The sequence below is a fragment of the Panthera leo genome, chromosome A3 (genome assembly GCF_018350215.1).
Source record: "Panthera leo isolate Ple1 chromosome A3, P.leo_Ple1_pat1.1, whole genome shotgun sequence".
Classification (NCBI taxonomy): Eukaryota; Metazoa; Chordata; class Mammalia; order Carnivora; family Felidae; genus Panthera; species Panthera leo.
The window spans coordinates 136,238,450-136,255,925 of NC_056681.1; the positions used below are offsets into that span (position 1 = coordinate 136,238,450).

At 49.8% G+C, this 17,476-nt stretch overlaps 1 long non-coding RNA gene across 1 annotated transcript; it reads right to left on the reverse strand.

The window, feature by feature from the left end:
* Nucleotides 1–4,232: 4,232 nt before the first annotated feature.
* Nucleotides 4,233–7,260, reverse strand: LOC122215178. Its single transcript, XR_006200290.1, has 2 exons — nt 6,955–7,260; nt 4,233–6,548 (listed from the first exon to the last, which is right to left on the reverse strand). It is a non-coding gene; the product is annotated as an uncharacterized LOC122215178 (long non-coding RNA).
* Nucleotides 7,261–17,476: the final 10,216 nt, after the last annotated feature.

A 17,476-nucleotide genomic window follows, 5' to 3' on the forward strand; every position in this document is an offset into this window, starting at 1 on the left:
CAGGGTTTGGGATCTGTTGATCTTCAGGAGCAGAGCAGACTGGGGGCAGCGGGCAGCCCCGGGATGGAACTGTCCGGCTTCCCAAAGTGCAGGATGTGGTTTGGGTTGACGGTTGCACTGAGCAGGTAGCCAAGAGCAGGGCCTCTACCCGGAATACACCTGGCTAAATCACACCCAGCTAAATCCACAGCACCCAACGCAGTGAACTACACAGAGCGGGCACACGATGTACGTTCGCCCTCTTGTTGTAAGCCCCTTGTCTTTGTCCAACTAGTAATCTCTGTCCAGAGAACATTCCCTTTTGCTCAGATTCTACAGAATTGCCATCTCAGAAGCCACAGTCGGTCCACAAGGTCCTTCCCTCCTCTGGCCGGAGCTCACCAGTGCGTTCCCATTCTGAGCTTTGAAATAAAGTGAATTTTCCTTTTGCTTCCTTCTTATCCACTGAAGGCGTTCTTGCTGAAGTCCATCCTGTAGATTTATCCATTTGTCCCAACGAGTCGCGTCGGGCAATTTGAAGTGCTTGCCATTTGCTGGGCCAGCGTCTCCCAGTACGGTGCCCCGGGTTGCCACAAGCGCTCTCTCCCCACGTGCAGTCCCACGTGGCTGTTGAACACGGGACTGTTAGCCGTGAAGTGCATCGGTGCCACAGAGAAACTACCTTTTCAGTTATTTACGTTTAAATTTAAACACTCCCACGTGGCTGGTGGCTGCTGCAGGGGACGGTGCGGTTTGAGGTGATTCAGACCCCCACTTAATCACGTGTCCCCTATTCTCGTCTTTTCTACTCCAACCGTTTGCAAAGATGGCTAACTGAACAGGTGCCAGGACTAACTCTAGGGGAAACTCCTCAATCTATCCCGCGTACGGTTCCCTTCTCCCGGGTTGACTTGGAAGAAACACCCTCCCCCTAGGATGCGAACCGGCCCCCAACGCAGCGGTGAAATGCAGCGGCCCTTTCCGGATGGCGTGAACCTTGCCCGCTGCGTGAGACACAGACGCAGGCTGTGCCATGTACTTGTTCCGTGTAATGTTTCTTAACGCTGCACGTGAACACTGATTTGCATAGGAGGACAGTCCGTGTGCCCCTGTCTCGCTTCCGGTAGAGGGAACGAGATGAAATGCAGTCCTGTTAGGGACTCAGGCTGTGGCCGATGAGCATGTGGCAGGAGGGGGCCCGGCTGTGGCGTCCGGGAACCTCAGCATCACGTGGTGTCTCGGCCTCCGAGGGCGAATCGCCGTGACCCCAGATGGCTGTGGCATCGCCCGCCATCTGCTAGCAGCTGCGTGGACAGTTTGGCTTGATGAACCTGAGCCAGACAGCTGGTCTCACATATGAGAAAATGTGAAGTCCAAACTCCAGCCTAGCTGTCTCTGAGCCTGGGGTTCCGGGGAAAGGTCTCATTTATAAAGCTGGCCAAGGGCGGGGGGGATCATCTGCATTTATAGGAATAATTTTAACAACCTCGTTACGTGCTCACGAGGGAGCACCTGGCATGTTCATTCTCAAACCCATGTTAGCTTGGGGCCCGGCGTGGGGCGGTCCCACAAAACGTCACTGCATTTTCTTTCCAAAACGATCCGGAAAATTCTTTGCCCAGCAGCACATCTCAAGCGTACTCGTGAGACATCCGAGCAAACAGCCCTAATCGGAGCGGCGGTCGGGTGACGAGGAATCACCAAACGCAAGTCTTGTCAGAAACCATTCCCAGATATCGAGGTGTCGTAGTGACGGCCAGCGAGGACGTACCATGCTCTCTGGCTGGCTGGGACCCTCTGCGACAACGCCATGTCTCTACCGTTGATCAGAGAGGAGCAGAGAGGCCCACACGGCCTGACACCCAGATCCCACTGACCAAATAGGACACAGGAGCCTGGCCAGCCCTGCTGGCGCTCTGAGGCCAGCTTTCAGCACCCAGCGCGAATGATTTTGCAAAATGGGCATCGGTCACTAACCTACAAACACAACACGCTCCGTCAAAGGCTATCGTTCCTGTGCTCTGATGTAAGGAACAGAGCTGCTGTTTTTTTTTTCCCCTTCTTCTGGCCACCACTTGGCCTGCGTTATTAAGCCCTGTCCTGAAAAAAAAAAGCCAAAGGTTCAGGTCACGGCAGTGAACGTCTGAGGCACTGGAAACTTCTCAGCGTGGTACCACACACACACACACACACACACACAGGAAAACCCGTGTCTGCCAGGCCCCACTGCGATGAGAACATTTTTAGGAAGGTAAGTCTGTGCGAGACACTTCATGGTGACCCAGGGACACAGCCGAAAATGAGCTGAGAAGACGTCGCTCCCCCCACCGAAGGCGGTTGCCGCCTGGCCCACGTGGAAAAGGCATTAGCGGGACGACCTGACTGCCAGGAGAGGTCGCGGCAGGAAGTGGGGCCCCGGGAATGTACGAGGTCCAAGGTCGGATGCCTCAGAACTGCAGGCCGGGCTGGGCTTCTGGGCTTCCCCCCCACCCCCCAGCAGGGCCTCTCTGTCTGGGTCCTGGAACAGTTCCAAACCTTTCACTTGATTGGTTTCTCTGATCAAAGCCTTGAAACGTTGACATCCCAGGATCTTTGGGAGCGTGGCTCCAAATCTTAATTGGCTCTTGAATTATATCGATGAGAATTTGCTTCCAAGCTTAGATCCAGAAGGGATTCTAATCTGGGGGCATTTTGCAGCACAGAGTGGGTTTTACTAGGTAAATGTTTCATCAGCAGCCTCCGGGCTCAGTCTACAGAGCTTCATGGGACCCGGGTGTTGTTAGTTTTGGAAAAGCCTAGAGTGACTGGCTATGAGGTGAGGGGGAGGGGGGTGAAGGCATATACTAGAAGCAGGGAGATGAGCTGTTAAATGGACACAAGAATGTTTAAGAGGAAGTAAAACTGCTCAGGAGTCCGTCAGTGAATGCACGTTGGGTTGTATTCCAGAAGCAACGCATTTTGTAAGTGACTCGGGGCAAGCTTCCCTCTGACCGTCCAAGCGCCTACTCTTGCCCGCCCCTCGCCCTCCTTCCAGCAGGTGCTCCCGCTGTCCCCTTTGCTCATTCCCCCCCTCCTGCAGACAGCTTCCAGCCCGGGAGGGGCAGGCGAGCGGCTTCCCGCCCCCCTGTCCTTCAGTGATGGGGTGCAAACGTGTGCCCGTGGATATGGGTGCTGGGCTCCAGTGAACAATTTCAGCAACATCGGGCCCGTCCAGCAGCCCGTGCCGTCCCGGGGAGTGGACAGTCTGTCATGTTTAAGGTCTCTCTTCTCTCACCTGCCTCCGGAGAGGACGGCAAGGTGCATTGCCCTCCTGGCAAGGGTGCCTTTCCAGGCGGTTAGACGCCACGTCTGGAAAAAGGATGATAAGCCATTAGGGGCAATCTTGGCAAAACCCAGACCAGGAGAAGCCAGTAGTGTTAGGATATTCAAGAGCCCATTTCCTGTTGTTCTGGAATCTCAGCTGAGGACCTTATGTCGAAGGCCCCAGATAACTGCCCGTACACAGAAGAGGTGGACACACGCTCAGAGCCTGAGGACGCATGTTCAAACTGCCTGTCCCCTCAGTGTTCACCTCTGGCCTATATAAGAGAACCTTAAAATTGATCAGAGATATAATATTTAAAAGGAATTTGTACGAGTAGAGATTACTGTTCTGTATCTGGTCCCTTCTCCTCATGAGAGGTGAGGGAGCTCAGACATCCACCGATGAAGACTGTGGTTGTCAGGGGCGCCTGGGTGGCTCAGTTGGTTGAGTGTTCGGCTCAGGTCCTGATCACATAGGTCCTGGGATCTAGCCCCACGTCGGGCTCTGCGCTGACAGTGCGGAGCCTGCTTGGGATTCTCTCTCTCCCTCTCTCTCTGCTCCTCCTTCACTGATGCTCTCTCTCTCTCTCTCTCAACAAGTAAATAAAATTTAACAAAATAGTGGCGTTGTCAGCCAGAAGGTGAAACTCTTCCCCACCTCGGTGGTTGCTAAGGTGCAGGAACTCACCGACCACCCAGAGCTGAGCACGAGAGAGTTGGGGGCCTGAGTCCAGGCAGGAGAAAGGTGCAGGTAGACATCCGTTGGGGCTCCCCTGGGGGACAGTGGAGCCAGGGTGGCAAGAACGGGGGCTTGCACTCCTAGAGTTCAGCCTAGTAAGGACGCGTAACATTTCCCATGGGCCAAGCGACATCAGAGCAAAGAAATCCTCTGGAGCCTGAGAGCACGAACAGTCTTAGGAAGAAACATGAGAATTCGAGGAACACCGGGATTTTCAGCACAGATGTTTAATATGCTTCTCACCAAAACAGATTAAACTAAAAAACAAACAAAGCAAACCAACAAACTCAGAGTAAAAACGGCTAACGATGATTCCTGATGCAAAGCTGGGGATCACACTGGTATCATAACACGCGTCTTGAGGAATATTCGCCAAAAGCAATACAATGAAGAAGGCGTGAGGACTTTCTACGGAATTCTGCTTCCTAAGAGGGTGGTGGTGTGAAATAGGAAATCAGCGAAGGCGGTTCTGTGAAGCTCACTTTGGTTGGGGGGGACGGGGTGGGGGGAGGCCGGGGGCCCCGGGGGCCAGTGAGGAGCCTGGACAGCCTCCGGTTGGAGGTCTTTTCTCCACCACATCCAACAGCACCTTCAGAGGCAGAAGTGGCAGAACTGGAAAGTCAAGTACAAGTCAGGGTGAAAGTAGAAAGACATCGCATATGCTGACCAGACTTAGTGAAAATTTAATAGGAGGGGATTTGGGGGGCCTGGAACGGTGATGTTGAGGGGCTAGACAGGGGAAAACATGAGATAGTTTCTGAAGAACTATTTTCAGAACTAAAAACCGAGAGAAAACTGATGCTGCCTACTAGACAACGAGCCCTCAAGATAGAGGACTTGGGTTTGTCCAATGGCCTCTAAGCCTGAATGGAAGAAATCGGTGACAGCCTAATTGAACATACATAAAAGATTAGGTTACGTTCTTATAGTTCAGGGATTGTGGCCTGAATTAGGAGGGCCCCAGCGCCTCCTGCACCTTCCAGAAGGCCTGAGTTACCGAACGGAGGATGTGAACCCCGTCACTCAGCCCTCTGTCCCCCTGGCAGAGGGCTAGTGCAAATGGTGGCAGGTGGCCGGGCAGGAGAGAGGGACAAACATTGACCCATGTGATTTTGGACCCAGGTGGGGGCCGACAAAGAGTTGCCTCCTTCTGAAGACAGATAAACAGCCCGGCACAGAAGTAGAGGAGAGTAAATGTAACGCGCAGAATGCATTAACGGTAGATTTTGGAAGATTTGCATCAGGAAATAAATGCTTTATCAGGAAAATTAAAAAAAAAAAATTCCCTGAAATAAAGGATTATTTGATGACAACATCCTAAGACATACAGGGGTTTTCGTAATGAAAGAAATGAACTCGGGAGATGGGCCGTATTATTACAACATTCAGTGAAAATTAAAAACAACCCAACTTGTTGTCTGCAACTGGGGTCGGTGAAAACAAATCCCCAAACCTGCACTGTTGGGTGGTGTTTACTCTCACTCCGTTCCTTCTCTGGATGCCTGTATGAAAGCATAATAGGAATCAATAATCCACGAATGGGAAACTTTGATAGAAAGATCTGGCAAAGAGGTTGAGACCATTTATATATGAAATTAAGTCCAAATAATTAGGGATTATGGTTTTCTTAATATGTCAGTGTCATCCTTCATGAAGAAAGCCATATAATATGAATATTGCAACAGGGGTACACTAACTGATGCAGCCGTATGTGCTTGAGCACCCTCCCCTCCAAAAAAAAAAAAAAGGAATAGGGACCTTAACGTAGTGGCATTAATTTTGCCCATCAGAGATCTCAGGGTGTGTGCCCGGGAGAGGCGTGACGGAAGGCATTTCTGAGGTCACATGATTCCCAGACCGTGAGCATCCTCCTGCTCTGGAGTTCAGGGTTGAAGAGAGCTACTTGGTACCCTGGGGTCCCTGAGAGCAAGCCACTCTGTCTCGTTCTTAACAAAAAAACAAAAACAAAAACAAAAAAACAAAACAACAACAACAACAAAAAAAAAAAACAGAAAAAAACCTTTTGTTTTCAACATTTTGAAGGAAAGCCTGAATTTGTTCAGCTTATTGAAAGGCTTTATCAGCTTCAGGAATTTTCAAGGGTAACTTTGAGAACACATGATTTTTGTCTCATCTGTGAGCTTTGGAATAGCTGAGACCATGCACGACCAGTTATTTACTGGACAGATCATGGAAGATATTCAGTTGTCCACAAAATGATCAACATTGGTTAAGATTGGTTAACAGTGAGGACAATTTTGGACGGTGTTGACTGTACTATTTAAACGTTTCTGTTTGACAATTAAAAGAAAAAAAAAAAGAACATGGATTCTTTTCATGGTTAAACCCAACAATAAAGTCATCTCATCGGAAAAGAAAGAAGAGGAAAAAGAAACAAAAAGGTAGGAACAATATTTTTATGGCATTGTTTAGCTCCTATCCCTTCCACGGTGAAATAGCCAGTCCTGGATGATAATAACTTCTGGGCGTCAGAACAAGAGACTTGAGGGTCTGAACAGTCTTCAGCCTTTGGAGAAAGACGCGGTGATGTTCAGAATGTAACCTTCTCTTAGTTAAGATGTGAGGTGCACTTTACCAGTGAACTTTTAGCGAGAGATTTTACACCAATAGAGCTCTGATTCGTCTTCGGATCACACAGAGCATTAAATTAATCAGTCTCACCCACACACGTTCCGATTAATTAATGCCCGGAAGCCTTCAAGTCCCTTCTGGAAGAGACGCTGCTCACTACCGCGAATGAGAAGGTCTGTCTCCTGCTCTCCCCCTTCAGCTCCCGCTTCTCCTCTCTGTCTCACCTGATTTACAAATTTATAACTGTGTCTCTGGAGAGATTAGTGGCACCTCCGGATTTTCGGAGGCAGAAGCCTTGCCGTTTAGTGAAAACGGTGGAAACCGTGTAATTCGCAGTGTACCTGTTCCGTCATACTCCACGTGTGTTCTTCGAAGCTCTGGACTCTGGTGTCGCCTTGGCTCTACTCAGGCGGATCAGGCTTTGTTTCACTTTTCACCAGATAAACCGAGCAAAAAGTGGCCTGCTTCATGTTTCTTTCCCAGGAAATAAAAGAAATTCTTCCCTCTGGAATAAATGTAAGAAATGGCTTTGGTTCAAGCTGGGGGAGATACAGCAAGAATCTGTTTCATGAGCTCTCTGTGTCCACGGGGACGGAATGCGCTCTGGATTCTAGAACTTCCAGGCACCCACGTCGGTCTTGTCGATACCGTACCTCACGCATGGGAACGCCCATGCTCTAAATCAAATTTACTCTTTGGCATTGTAAGGAGGGCGGGGGAGATATTTCCATAGAATTAGGATATTGGCAACTTTCTTGCCAAAAGTCAGAGGATAAGATAGTTGGCTTGCATACTGTAAAAAGCACTAATTTGGGCGATGTAGTTTGTGTATTTTAACAACAGTCATACATGCGACTTAGCGGATTTTATCAGAGCCTTATATGCAGGATTCCTGGCCAGAGGTTAAGATGGGTGAGTATTTAAGACCTTCATCAGCTCCAGCTTCTACCCCGGTTGTTTCAAAGGGTATCAGTGAAGACAAATTAGCCTTTACTATGAATGACTTTTAAGGACATGCTGATGACGTAAAAATAAAGATAATAAATTTGGACCCACTTTGTAGCCTTTTTCTTCTGCCTTGCTGACATCTCAGCCTGATTCCTTATGCTATTTTATGTGTAAGTAACGAGTTTGGCTCCCAAATAATTTATTTTTGGGAAAGGATGACACAAATCAATAAAACGGTGTGAAGCTGGGGACCCAGGGAGCCGCTCTGGCCATAAAATAACAGATTTGGGGCCTTCACCCTCTCTGGTTAGTTAGGAAGCAATAATGAAACAAGCCTGTCTGGGAGGCAACGGATTTTCAATTAGACTCTGTGTCGCTGAGCCCATGGGTCACCTCTAACATTCAAGAACATCTGCCATGTCCCCTTGATGCCCGAGTGGGCCAGCAGCTGCTCTGAGTGGGCAGTAACGAGCTGGCTCCCGGAGAGAAGTCAGATGGACCCAAGTTGTCACCGTCTCACCATGATGGTGGCTCACGAAACCTCAGTGACAGAAATCCCTGTGCCTTCCTCACCCAATTCCCTTGGTTTTCTTCTTTTCCTGGCAAGACAAAGGTGGTTTCCATTAATACACAACATTACAATGACCACGATCTCCAAAGTCATGGGTTATTTTTAGTGCAAACGAACCCACTACACTTAAAGGAAAAAAAAAATAGACATCACTATGGTGTAATCTATTTGAGTATTATCAGACGTCGTACGCATCTAAAAATAAAACGGGAAAACCAAGCCAGTCGGAAAAATCATTACAGAGAGAAAGTTGTGCTAAGAAGGGTTGTGCTATAATTGCCTGCAACAATTATTCTAGGACGGTCAGGATCCAAAACGCTTATCTCTTGGCTACTCTTTCTTTTTGCAACACTATGAAATAGAAATACGGCTGGAGTCGTTGCAGAATTCCAAATTTTACAATTCGGGCTCACGCACACATGAGAAAATAATTAAGGAAATTGCTTTGAAAATTCTGCCGACTTTTAGCATGAAGGATGTTAGAGAGTGCTTAATGATCTATAATAGATCATCTTCTTACAAGCTGCCTTTCCAGCACATAAAGCATCTTTTAGTTTAAATGCACGCTGTAGCCACTCACTCTCGGGTCGGTGGCCCTCAGCCTCGAACATCGGTTCTCCAGGGGGTTGGGCCGGTGTGCTGGAAACAATCATGGCGAAAGCCTGATTTCAAGACTAGTCACTGCTTGACTTCTCCTCTGAGACCCCCAGAAATTGTACCAACGGGGGCTCACAGTGACAGCGGTTTGAAGAGGCCAACGTGTTCCTCTGGTAGGCGCTGGGTGGAGAGAATTCACGGCAGCCTACAAACCCTGAAGCAAGAGGAGGGACGTGCTTTGGAGAGGTCCCTAATTACTCACACAGCCACTCACCAACAATTCAGAGAGCTCTACTCCGTGCTGAGCCCCGTTCTCTACGGGGACAGGGCCCTGTCCTCTGCGCGTGTCACTACCTAAGGTACGCGGGGCAAATTCTTGAAGGAAGGGACACAGACAGCTAGCGATGGTGCAGACACAGCAGGGAGAGCTGCTGACAGCTGGGAAGGAGACAGAGGGAGGGACGAGCAAGGACCAAAGCCCTATTGTGCGTGAGCCGTGAGAGAGTTCAAGGCAGGGCAGGGCTGAGCCGTTTCCCCTGGAATGGCATACCTGGGCTGGAGGGGGGAAAGGGGGGAGTCTGAGTCCCTTGTCCGCCCTCATGAAGATTTTGGTCTTCATTCTTAAGGGCTCTAGGAAGCGATGACGTTTTTGAGAAGAGCAGTGATGCAATCTGGCAAGTTTCCATTGGACAGTTTTGGTGCCACGTAAGGAACATGCTAGAAGGGTGAGCAGGGGACAGGTGGAGTGGGTAAGAGGCCAGTGCCCCCCCACCGGGACTGGGTCCAGGGTGGAGCGGTGGAGGGGGGAAGGAGAGAGTATTGAGTGTGGGCGTGCGAGGGGAAGAGTCGAGGGTGGGTCGGCTTTGGGCGTAGGGCAACCAGAAGCATGGCGGAACCGTGTGAACCGGTCCGCTAAGGCGGCTGCCTCAGAGCCCCACACACTGAGGGCCCAACACACACACACATCACCACAGCTCCGGAGGCCGGGAGTCTCGGACCCAGGCATCCGCAGGGCTGCTCCTTCTGAAGACCTGGAGGGAGATGCTGTCCCCCCCTCCCACCTGGCTTCCGGGGGTCTCTCTGGCTTCCGCGGCATCACCCCCAACCCTGTCTTCGTCTTCACCTGCCATTCTCCCTATGTGTGCCCCTGTGGCCAGATGGCCCTCTTCTCATCAGGACACCGGTCCACCATCCTCCAGGGTGGCCCCATCTCACCTTACTGATTATGCCTGCAGGCACCGCGTTTCCAAATTAGGTCACATTCTGAGGAACCAGGGGTTGGTACGGTAACACATGGAGGGGAGGGGGCACGATTCAACCCGCAGCATGTATAGATGCTGGAAGAAGACTCAGGAGTAGCGGGGTTTGACGCAATTCTGACCGGAGTCCCAGGTGGAGAACAAATCTGGAGCTCAGGGGACAGGTGGGATTTCAAGGCAGGTGTATTTAAAACCACGCTCCCTGTCATGTGGCCGATGGAGGGACTATACACGGAAAAAGAAAGCGATCAGAGAACTGAGCTTTGGGGTGTCCCAACATTTAGGAATTAAGGAGGGGAGGAGGGACCACCGAAGAGTGCCCGGTGAGGAAAGAGACGACCCAGAAGAGTGTGACCTTCGGAACAAGTGACGGCTGTGCTCTAAGGCCCAATGACACTGGGCGTGCCAGTCACTGCTGCCAGCTCCTGACAGCTACGGTGACATCAGCAGCAGGTGTCTCTGTGACTGGCGTGTGGTTCCGGGGGGGGGGGGGCAGTCCGGGGGTGAAAGGTTAATAAGCGAAGCCAGATAGAATGGGACGAGAGGGCTGGGGACAGGGAGTACAAACACTTTTGGTAAAGTTTTGCCGTGAAGGGAAAGAGAGGAATGGAGGAGTGATGGCTGGAGGGGAATGTGATGTGCAGATTTTTTTTTTACAATGGGGAGAGTCTGGCATGTTTCTACTCTGATGGGGAAGGGCAGATACAGAGAGAGCTGTCCCCCATGGTGGAGGAGAGACAGAGGGGCAAACTGCTGGAGAGGGCCTTTGCGTTAAAAAAAAAAAAAAAAGACAGGTGAAGCACGCCTCAAAGAAGTTGCTGGTTGTACAGAGAAGCAGGGACCATCCGTTCCATCATGAAGGAATGTCAGGATGTGTGCTGACCAAGGCTCGCTGCCGTGGGGTGGCGGTGTGTGTGTGCAGGGGTCCCTTTCGACCGGAAGATATGGGAACTAGACCATCCTCCCAAGTCGGATGGTTGAAATCCTTACCTCTGAAGTTGATCACAGGAGGTGGGGCCTCTGGGGGGAGCTCAGGTCCCCAGGATCAAAGGAGCAGCTGCACTGACCCCTCTGCCCAGTCCCTTGCCTTCTTCCTGCTCTGGTTTACTTCCCATGGGCCGTCTACACAAGCCGTCTATGCAAGCTGTCTACCCAAGCCCGCCCTTGCTGCTCTCTCTGTCTGACTTGCTCATGAAAGCCCTGGTAAAATCGAATTCTTTGCCTATTCCATGCTTACCCAGGAGGCCGAACACGGATGAGGGAACGTCCTTACCCTCAAGGACAGATCTCTCTTCAGAGTCATGACCATCCTCTTGACTGGGATCTCCATGGCGCCCAATGACCCGTGCCTGCTCCTGACTCCTTGTCGGTGCTTCTCCGAGATGGGTGACTCACTCCTCCTTCCCGTCACACCTGCAGTGCTCACCCCACCCCTGGTCGCCAGCTGAGGGCTTTGCCTCCCGCGTCCTGGGGCCGATGGCAGCAACCAGGAGAGCTTCTGGGTTCTCAGAGCGCGCATCTGGGAAACACATACTTGCCTTTTCTCCGTCTAATGAGTGGCCTCTCCACGCCCCTCCCGTTTCGGGCAACCCCGATGGGAATTAGATCCCATATTCCTTTGTCTGCTTGTGACCATTATTGTATTTTGAGTAACTCATCAGGTTTTTCTCTCCCCGTGCCATCCCATCCGTAGGCAAACGTGCTGTCATTTCTCTCTTCTTAACACCAAAAGGTCTTTTTTGATTCCACGTCCGTCCCAGCTCCCACTGTGTTCCTGCCTTCCCTCTTTACCTGCCAAACCCTGTGATGTCGTCTACACCCTTTGCGTCCAGTGTCCCTCATTCATTCCCTCTCTGGTCACTGAAAGCAGGCTCTTGCCTAGAGGACTGGAAGGAAACTGCCCTTCCTGAAGCCGTACGTGTTGTCTTTATTGTTAAATTCAGTGACCAACCCTCTGTATTCACCTTATTTGATCTCGGAGCGTTTTGGGATCTCTGAGCGGCTTTTCACGTGGTCCCCTGTTAACCCCCCACGTGAAACACTTTCTCCACGTGTGTGTGCACTCATGGCGCCCACGCGTGCTTGTGGTCGTTAGCCATCGTTGCTGTGACCAGCTGACCACAAGAAGCCACCCTGTCGTGCCCTCGGGGAGCGGGCGGCTCAGGCAGTGGCAGTTAAGTGCTCACACTCACGGCCGGTCCGGGGACCGGAGAAGGTCCCACGGGCTGGAGGGCAGGGACGCCTGCAGAGAACAGGACGAACAGCGGTGATCCTGCTGAGCTGGGCTGGGGGGACCAGTCTGGAGGGTGGCATGAGGTCGAGGAGCGGGATACAGGGAGATTGAACGGGGGGTGTTTTAAGGGCTTCCTTTTCCCTGCCCGGCCGGGGTGGAAACTACCATTGGGAAGCAGTAAAAGTTAACCCTCAAAACATGCTGTATTTGGAACATTTTGAAAGGACTTAAGTTGCTGGGTGAAGTTTTGACTCCATTCTGTGGAAAGCAACCGCCAGGGAACTTTCTCGGTCCCTGCACACACACTGCATCCCACGCACACAACCACACGCGCGCACACACTGCATCCCACCCACATGTAACGGTGTCCTGTTCCTAAAGACATAAATACAAGATACGGTTAAAAAACGCGAAAGTACCAGCACGTCTGGATCGGTTAGTGTGGAAATTAGATTTCCCCTTCAAACTGGAAACACTCCTGGGGGATTTAACAGCAGATAGGGTCACAAAGTTGGAAAAGAAACACTGATTTATTTAAGTATGCACAGTTAATATTTTTAAATGTCCTTTCTCCCCCCCCCCCCCCACCCCACGGAAGTCAAGGTTAAAATTAGCAAAGCTAAAGGAACAAAATGAAAAAGAAACACAGAAACAATAATGAAAACTTGCTCACGGGTCTCCTTTCAAAGTAGGTCTTTGTTAAACTAATTTATGGTGTTTTGGATATTCTAATGGTTTTATGATGTTTTCTGCATTACAATATTGAATGTTACTAGAGATTTTTTAAAAATATATCTTAACTTTGTAACACGGGCGTCAATGAAAATTAGCATCAACCAACACAAAACTGTTGCATGTCTAAGGAAACAAAAACCGCTGTGTTGATGTTTTTGCTTTTCAACCACACACCTTAGAGATGCCGGAGATCAGTAAACACTGACGGTGCTCCTAATTTTAGAAGGAAAAACGTGGCCCCGATTGAAGGTAATGATGCTCCATGAGCTGTGTGCCTGTGCGTTAAACATGCTCGAGTCCCTACACGTGTCTACACAGAATTCTGGATGCTGCTCCGAACGGACAGTGGCAGTGACCACACAGCTGTCACAGAGCAGGGGTGCGGAGGCTTGTCCTCCAAGCTGTTGGGACACCATCTCGGCTCAGTCCGAGGGGCTGTGCTCCGAGCCCTCAGTCTCCTTCCAGCCCCCCAGGATTCCTGCAGAGGGAGGGCGTCTCTCCCAGAATGGCAGAGACACGCGATTTCCCTGGAGCACTTAGCTGAGAAGTGTTCTGTGCGTCCTTCCCCGGATGGAGACCCCAGAGAAGCCAGCCCAGAGGCCCATCCCCATCAGACCAGCAGCGCCTGTGGCCTCAAGGGGTCAGATTTCAGGGCAGCCCAGGAAAACCACACACCCACAGCACCTTAAGCATTAGGGGAGATCGGCGGGCTGCAAACTTCCTCACCAGGGGCCTCTGGAACCATTTTGAAACAAAGCTTATGTGACTGAGCAAACTCTTGCTAGGAAGTTCTGAATATCCGCCCCCACCCCCCCAAAAAAAAAAGTCTGGTGGGATTTAGGGGCAGAGCAAACCCTCCTGAGATATTAAAATGATTACCTTCCTCAGCCTTGGGCTATTTCACAGCCCTCCCACCGTGGGGAAGCAGGTGCGAGTGCCCTGGGGTTTGCAAGGTTGGCCCAGAGTTTAACAACCGCCTCTCCAAAGCCCCCATGCTTCAGGAGGCAGCTGGAAGGCAGGGGGCAGAAAACGACAGCCCCGACCCATGATGGCAGCTTAGCCCTTGTGTTCCTGGACCACCCACCTCTTAGAAGCTTCTGGTACCCTTAAGTGAAAGAAGGCAAGCGACAAAATTCTGCATACAGCATGACTTCATTTTGCCTCACGCTTTACGAGAGAACCGTGGGCAAGAGCCATGCACCAGCGCACGATGGCCGTGGACACGCACGGAGACTGTCGCCGGGTGCTGGCCGGACGGCGGGGCGGCCGGGGATGTTCGTTTCCTTCCCTCTGCTAAATGCTGCTTCTGAATATTCGCCGATGTTGAAGTCTTTCTTTTGTTGGTTTATTGGTCCGCAAGTAGGACATGATACTGTATTTCTACAAAGAAGTGGAAGGTAGGGGTAAACAGAAATACAGTAAGATGTCGGCGGTGACTTTCTGGGGGGCAACTCCTCCTTACACACGGAGTTTTTTCTTGAGTCGTCAGTGCAATGCAGTTCTATATGCTTCCGTTACAGGGGACACGCAGAAGACGTACTCATGTTCGCTTTTTGTTCTGAACCTCCAGGAGAAAAAGACATCTGGGGAAACGGCCTCTGGACCTTAAGCAGAAGATTCCGTCTAGAGCTTAAGATGCCGCTCCGAATTAGGAGTGGGGTGACCACGAGAAACTCCAGGTGGAGAAACCTTCACTTCGGTTTCCAGGTGAGCTTTTCCATTAGAAAGACAATGAGGCCTTCCAGGGAGGGGGACAAGAAGGTGTCCCGAGCCCAAGGTCCGAACCTGAATGGCAGTGCAGAGCACCCACCCCCACCTGCTGGAAAAAGTAAGGAGGGGAAGAAAGTCGTGAGAAGGAATGCCAGTTAACCTGCATGAGCGTCATAAACGGACATAAAAATACTCTAAACCCTTAGATCGGATTAGCGGTTTCTCCCTGGATTGAAAAAGCCTCTTGTATCCATTTGGGGGCACACTTCACTCTCCGACCTCCTTCCCTGTGGAAAATCTCGGTGGAACTGTAAAGAAAGCGAAGGAGTGAGCTGCCCCTGCAAGGCGGTGTGTGCGCGAGAGTGCACAAGCCTAGGAAGCACACACTTTCAGGGAGGTACACACTCTTTCAGGTGCCAGTTCAAGCTGTAGGCTCCCCCTGGAGGGGCCCACAGCGACCAATACAGGAAATTCTCTTTCACATCACGTGTATTTTTATTCCAGTGAGTCACATGTATCTGATTACCTATGCTACATAATTATTTAATGTATTAAAAGTTATAGGAATAATTGCATAAGTGTATGAATAGAAGCAACCTGATATATGCTAATATTTATTACGTCTATATAATATAGTTAATAATATATAATATACACTTCATAGCCATGTAATACACAGGTATACATAATATACAAATTGTATATATCCCTCTCCTGAGAAAAACTCATTCCTTGATCGGCGTTCGTCCCTTTAACTTGAGGCTTTATTCAAAGTTACAGCCCTGACCCTAAAAAGTACATTTCAATTTAAAAAACAAAATCGGTTCCTAAAGAAGGTGGTAGCTTTGTTTCCGTAAACTGGGGCCGTGAGTACAAACTACGATCCTTATCTCGCCTGGACAGCGGCACAGCGGCTCCAGTAAAATATTGAGAAATATGTGGTAGCCAAGGTCTCCCAGGACATTTATTTCAATCTCCGTGCGAAGCCTTTCAAAATCAGTCCTGAAAAGGGAAGAAATGAATATCCCTCACTCAGGGTGAAATTAGCATTTGCAGTTCCAGGGAAAACCCAAATATTTTAAAAATAAGTCTTCCTCAGCTTCGCTCAGACTTTGGGCATCATCTTCTGAGCGGCTCCTGGAGAGACCTCTCTGTTGGCTCTGATGGAAGCAAACGTTCCCATCTTCCCGTCGGGGCTGCTCCCCAGGCTGGGCAAGAAAGAGGCCCCGGGTCAGCGCAGAAGAATGGAAGGAAAACTCTTTAGAAAGCTCTGCCTTGGAGCTCAGTGTTCCTTCACCTTTTGCTTTTAAACTTTAAACTCAGTAGAACACCTCCTTGGGTCTGAAACTTACCCAACTTACGCCTGTTTGCGTTGCTTTCAGATTGGACCTCTCTCCTCAGGCCCCAGCTTCTGCCCCAGGACGAGGTCTTGTGTCAGGGAGACCCGCCGACCGGGAGCCTTACGAGAAAACCTGGCGTCTAAAAGCAGGAGAAATAACACTCTTCATAGCGAAAACAGGGATAAATTTGTGTTGGGGGTTCATCCTCGTGTAGGCTAATATTCGGGGGATTTTAATAGATTCTTAGGTTTGAAAGGCAACTTGGAAATCTTTCTCGCTCTGTTTTTTTTTTTTTCCTGTAGAAATGGGGACGCAGCTTGGTGATGTGAGTGGTCAATGATACCAGGACAGATCAAAACCCCCTAAACTGTAACACAGCTGCCATTAAGCTGCCTCTTGCAAACGAATCCCTTTTAATAGAATATGGCTTCGGATCAGGTCTGTGTTTCATTAGCTTGCAGTGTTAACAGTCATAACTGCGGACCCTGCTTCTCTAATTATTCTAGGGCCGTGGACTCGGGTCCTGACGCCTGAGGCCTCTGGTTGGTCTTCAACATTTGTTTCTATCCAGTATAAGCCTTTCTTTATTACATGGTCTAGAAAAAAAAATTGGCTCTAATAAAAACAAGTTTCTTTCAGTTAAAGTCTAAAAGATCTGGGATAAGAAAGTGGATGTTAGCTATTTGGAGACAGATATAAGGTTTGGGGGCAAGTCGTAGCTTCAGGAGCCCGGCCACATCTCTATAGCAGGCATGAAAATGCCTTCATGAAGAAGGGGTCGGATAAGGGTATCTGTCACGTCCAAAACTGGATGTGCGGTCTGGGCAGATGTTGTTAGAGTAAGGTGGCATCATACTAATTAAAAAAAAAAAAAAGAGAGAGAGAGAGAGAGAGAGAGAAGGATTTCTGACATCAGGAAAACTAGATAAGTGATATAAGCTCATGTCAGTGGCCATAATAGGGTTTTGTAATCAATGAAGGAAAAGAGAGGATTCCGACTTAGAAGAAACTTTTAAAATCTGCATTGTTTGTATACTTAACTGATCAGGGCTACCTTTTCTTGCCCTCCGTATGGGGCCAATGGAGATGATGTATACGAAACACTACAGGTCTGCTTGATATGTGACACCCATTCCTGTTATTATCACCCATACTGTTATTAACAATTACAACACAGGGCTTAGCAACCCACCTCTGCCAGGGGTCTTGGGAGGTGGCTTATCTCAGTGTACCTTAAAGGAGAGCCTGGGGGTGGGAAAATCAAACCAGTCACATACTGTCTTTTTGTCTTTAGTAGAGATTTCGTGTCCAACACGAACCGAGGCAGCTACACCCTACATGCGACGAATCCAGAACTGAACCCAACAGGGAAAAGGGGACCTCTGGCTAAAGCTACACACACATGCGATTGGGATCTGCTTGGAACATTGCAAAAATGATCTACATTTCAGCCACAGAGAGTTTTGATTA